Genomic DNA, 6,000 nt, shown 5'->3' on the forward strand with positions numbered 1-6,000 from the left:
TCCTATAGAGACCCCCTGATCCTATAGAGACCCCCCGGAGCCTATAGAGACCCCCTGATCCTATAGAGACCCCCCATATCCTATAGAGACCCCCCGGATCCTATAGAACCCCCCCCGATCCTATAGAGACCTCCCCGATCCTATAGAACAACCCCGGAGCCTATAGAAACCGCCCTGATCCTATAGAGACCCCCCATATCCTATAGAGACCCCCAGACCTTATAGAACAACCTCCGACCCTATAGGCACCCCCCTGATCCTATAGAGACCTCCCATACCCTATAGGCACCCCCGGACCCTATAGAAGAACCCCGGAGCCTATGGAGATCCCCCGGATCCTATAGAAACCCCCCGACCCTATAGAACAACCCCATACCCTACAGAGACCCCCTGATCCTATAGACAACCCCCATACCCTATAGACACCCCCAGACCCTATGGAACAACCCCGGACCCTATAGACACCCCCCATATCCTATAGACACCCCCCATATCCTATAGACACCCCCGGACCCTATAGAACACCCCCAAATCCCCTATAGATCCCCTCCACCCAACGGTTCCCTCCCCCCTATAGCCCCCCAGCCCCTATAGCCCCTCCTGTGTACCCCATAGCCCGCCACCCCCTATAGATGCCCCCTATAGCCCCAACACCCCCCTCTCTCTCTCCCTATAGGTCCCCAAACATCCCCCACAGGCCCCCCCAACCCCCCCTATAGAACCTCCCTTCCCTATAGAATCCCCCCCCAAGCACCCCAGGCCCGTCCTGCTCACCCCCTATGGAACCCTCCCACCCTATAGACCCCATAGGCCCCATATCCCCCATTGCCCCTATAGCCCCCATAGGCCCCATAGGCCCCATATCCCCCATTGCCCCTATAGGTCCCATAGGCCCCATTGCCCCTATAGACCCCATATCCCCCATTGCCCCTATAGCCCCCATAGGCCCCACTGCCCCTATAGACCCCATATCCCCTATAGCTCCCCCAGCCCCTATAGCCCCCATAGGCCCTATAGCCCCCATAGCCCCTATAGCCCCCATAGGCCCCATAGACCCCATAGCCCTCATTGCCCCTATAGCTCCTCCAGCCTCTATAGACCCCATAGACCCCATATCCCCCACAGCCCCCATATGTCCAGAGGGACCTATAGAGAGCCAGGGAGCAGCAGGGATGGGGAGGGACCCATAGAGAGGTGACCTATGGATCCATAGGGACACTGGGAGACCCACAGGGCCCTATAGAGACCCAGAGCCCCCATATCCCCTATAGCCCCCATAGGCCCCATAGCCTCTATAGCCCCCCCAGCCCCCATAGCCCACCCATCCCCCATATCCCACATAGCCCCTATATCCCCTATAGCCCCTCTATGCCCTATAGCCCCCATAGACCCCATAGCCTCCCCTATAGCCCCTATAGCCCCCATAACCCCTATAGCCCCTGCAGCCCCCATAGGCCCTATAGCCCCCATATCCCCTATTGCCCCCATAGCCTCTATAGCCCCCACAACCCCTATAGCCCCTATAGCCCTCAACGCCCCTACATCCCCCATAGCCCCCCCAGCCCCTATAGCCCACCCAGCCCCCATATTCCCCATAGCCCCCATATCCCCTATAGCCGCCATAGACCCCATGGCCTCCCCAGCCCCTATAGCCCCTATAGACCCCATAACCCCTATAGCCCCCCCCATAGCCCCCATATCCCTAATAACCCCCACACCTCCTATATCCTCCACCCCCTATAGCCCCCATATCCCCTATAACCCCCATATCCCCCGCACCCCCCGTCCCCTATAGCCCCCATATCCCCCATATCCCCCGCACCCCCCCGTCCCCTATAGCCCCCATAACCCCCCATATCCCCCGCACCCCCCCGTCCCCTATAGCCCCCATATCCCCCATATCCCCCGCACCCCCCCGTCCCCTATAGCCCCCCCACCCCGCCGTGAGTCACCCCGGGGTGGGGGAGGGTTCGCAGCTCTATAAGGGCCCCCCCTCCCCCCCCACAGCTGCATTGGTGACTCACCTCGGCCGCAGTGCCGGGGGGGGCACCTATGGCCGCTATAGGGGCCCGGGCGGGCCCGGGGACACCTCCAGGGACCCACAGGGACCCATAGGGACCCATAGGGACCCCCGGGCGGCGGCGGACGCAGAGGGACCTATAGGGAGAGCCGTAAGGGCCTATGGGGGGCTGTGGGGAGCCGGGGGAACCTATAGGGGGGCTATAGGGGCCTGGGGACTCCCAGGGACACCCAGAGACCCGTAGGGAGCTATAGGAACCCATGGAGAGCCATAGGAACCTATAGGAGGGCTATAGGGGCCTGGGGACACCCAGGGACACCCAGGGACCCATAGGGAGCTATAGGAACCCATGGAGAACCATAGGAACCTATGGGGGGGCTATAGGGGCCTGGGGACACCCAGGGACCCATAGGAACCCATAGGGAGCTATAGGAACCTATAGGGGGGCTATAGGGGCCTGGGGACTCCCAGGGACCCATAGGGAGCTATAGGGAGCTTTGGAACCCATGGAGAGCCATAGGAACCTATAGGAGGGCTATGGGGGCCTGGGGACACCCAGGGACACCCAGAGACCCGTAGGGAGCTATAGGGACCCATGGAGAGCCATAGGAACCTATAGGGGGGCTATAGGGGCCTGGGGACACCCAGGGACCCATAGGGACCCCTAGGGAGCTATAGGGAGCTATAGGAACCCATGGAGAGCCATAGGAACCTATAGGGGGGCTATAGGGGCCTGGGGACACCCAGGGACACCCAGGGACCCATAGGGAGCTATAGGAACCTATAGGGGGGCTATAGGGGCCTGGGGACACCCAGGGACCCATAGGGAGCTATAGGGACCCATGGAGAGCCATAGGAACCTATAGGGCGGCTATACGGGCCTGGGGATGCCTGTGGGTGCCTGGGGACCTATAGAGGGACCTATAGATCCAGAGGGACCTATAGAGAGCCGGGGAGGGACCTATAGAGAGGCGACCTATGGATCCATAGGGACAGAGAGAGCCCCGCGGGGCCTATGGAGAGCCAGACCTATAGAGGGCCATAGGGACCTATAGATCCATAGGCAGGGACCAACAGGGATCCATAGGGACCCATGGGGATGTATAGAAGCCCATAGGGGCCTCTGAGAGACCCGTGGGGACCTATAGAGCCCCATAGGCACCAGCAGTGGCTCCTCCAGGCCTATAGGCGCCTATAGGGGGCTGCAGAGACTTGTCCGCCCCTATAGGGCCACAGGGGCTGCATGGGGGGGACGTATAGAGAGGTGTAGGGGCGCCTGTGGGCAGCTGGGTTTGGTGTGGGGACGTATGGAAAATGTATAGGGACGTATGGAACGTGCATGTGAACGTATAGAATGTGTGTAGGATGTATAGAAAATATATAGGGACGTGTAGAACGGGTGTGGGGACGTATAGAAAACATATAGGGACATATGGAATGTGCGTAGGGACGTATAGAACAGGTGTAGAGATGTATAGATCGTGTGTAGGGATGTACGGAATGTGTGTAGGGACATATGGAACGTGTGTAGGACGTATAGAAAATGTATAGGGATGTATAGAACGTGCGTGGGGACATATGGAACGTGTGTAGGGATGTATAGAACGTGCGTGGGGACGTATGGAATGTGTGTAGGGATGTATAGAATGTGCGTGGGGACGTATGGAACGTGTGTAGGGACACGGAAGCACACGCAGCCCCTATAGATACACAGCATGTATAGATGGGCATGGCACCTATAGACGGGCAGCTGTGTAGGTGTAGCGGGTGTGTAGGTGAATGGGGGTATATAGGGTCCTATAGGGTTCTATAGGGTCCTGTAGGGTTCTATAGGGGGTGTGTAGGTGTATGGGGGTTTGTAGGGTTCTATAGGGGTCTATAGGGTTCTATGGGGGTCTGTGGGGGTCTATAGGGCCGTGTAGGTGTATAGGGGTCTATAGGAGGTGTGTAGGTGAATGGGGGTCTATAGGGTCCTATAGGGGTCTGTGGGGGTCTATACGGGTCTGTGGGGGCCTATAGGGCTGTGGTGCGTAGGGTTCTATAGGGGTCTATGGGGGGCAATAGGGGTCTGTGGGGGTCTATAGGGCTGTGTAGGGTTCTATAGGGGGTGTGTAGGTGTATGGGGGTCTATAGGGTCCTATAGGGGTCTATAGGGGTCTGTGGGGGTCTATAAGGCTGTGTAGGGGTCTATAGGTTTCTATAGGGGTCTATAGGGGTCTATAGGTTTCTATAGGGTCCTATAGGGGTCTATAGGTTTCTATAGGTTTCTATAGGGGTCTATAGGGGTCTATAGGGGTCTAAAGGGGTCTATAGGGATCTATAGGGATCTATAGGGGTCTCCATGTGTGTCTCAGCCACCCCAAATTCACTCCCCCGGCCCCATCCAAGTCCTGATCCCATTCATTACCCCCGTCCCATTAATTACCCCACCCCATTAATTATCCCCCACCCCATTAATTATCCCCCACCCCATTAATTACCCCCCCACCCTACTAACCCCCCACCCCATTAATTACTCCCCCCACCCCATTCATCCCCCCCAGCCCCATTAATTATCCCCCAGCCCCATTAATTACCCCCAGCCCCATTAATTATCCCCCAGCCCCATTAATTACCTCCCCAGCCCCATTGAACCCCACCCCATTAATTACTCCCCCCACCCCATTAATTATCCCCCAGCCCCATTAATTATCCCCCAGCCCCATTAATCACCCCCACCCCATTAACACCCCACCCCATTAATTACCCCCCACCCCATTAATTATCCCCCAGCCCCATTAATCACCCCCACCCCATTAATCATCCCCACCCCATTAACACCCCACCCCATTAATTACCTCCCCAGACCCATTGAACCCCACCCCATTAATTGCCCCCACCCCATTAATCACCCCCACCCCATTAATTACCCCAGCCCCATTAATTACCCCCACCCCATTCATCCCCCCCAGCCCCATTAATTACTCCACCCCATTAATTACCCCCAGCCCCATTAATTACCCCCACCCCATTCATCCCCCCCAGCCCCATTAATTACCCCCAGCCTCATTAATTACTCCCCCACCCCATTAACTCCCCCTCTCCATTAACTGCCCCCACCCCATTAATCACCCCCACCCCATTAATTACCCCCACTCCATTAATTACCCCACCCCATTAATCACCCCCAGCCCCATTAATTACCCCCAGCCCCATTAATTACCCCCCACCCCATTAATCACCCCCACCCCATTAATTACCCCCACCCCATTAATCACCCCCACCCCATTAATTACCCCAGCCCCATTAATCACCCCCACCCCATTAATTACCCCACCCCATTAATCACCCCCACCCCATTAATCACCCCAGCCCCATTAATTACCCCCACTCCATTAATCACCCCCATCCCATTAATTACCCCAGCCCATTAATTACCCCAGCCCCATTAATTACCCCCCCACCCCATTCATCCCCCCCAGCCCCTCCCCACCCCCCCCTCCCATTCATCCCCCCGCGTTCATTCATCCCCTCTGCCGCGGGCCGCTCTGCGCATGCGCGCCTCTCCCCCCCCCCTCCGACCCCACCCCTTTTTTCCCAGGCCCGGCCGGATTTTATGAATGGGCCATTGACGTCATCGGAGACCCCCCACGTGGGACCCCCGCGCGTATAAAGGGGGCGGAGCCGGCGCTGTCCGCGGTGCTGAAGGGCGAGACGACGGCGAGACCACCGCGACCCCCCTCCCCCCTTTTCTCTTTCCCCTCCTCACCGCGACCCCCCCCTTCACCTCAACCCCCCCTCCCCCTCACCGGGACCACCCCCCCTCCCCCTCACCGGGACCACCCCCCCCTCCCCCTCACCGGGACCACCCCCCCCCCTCCGTGCCCCCTCCCCCCCCCGCCCTCCTTCAAGACCCCTCCCCTCTTTTTAGCACCCCCCTCCCCTCCCCCCAGGCTGGAAGAGGGGGGGGGACCCCCCGGATCGGCAGAGACCCCCCCGGA

Source organism: Poecile atricapillus, assembly GCF_030490865.1.
Source record: "Poecile atricapillus isolate bPoeAtr1 chromosome 36 unlocalized genomic scaffold, bPoeAtr1.hap1 SUPER_36_unloc_6, whole genome shotgun sequence".
Taxonomy (NCBI): Eukaryota; Metazoa; Chordata; class Aves; order Passeriformes; family Paridae; genus Poecile; species Poecile atricapillus.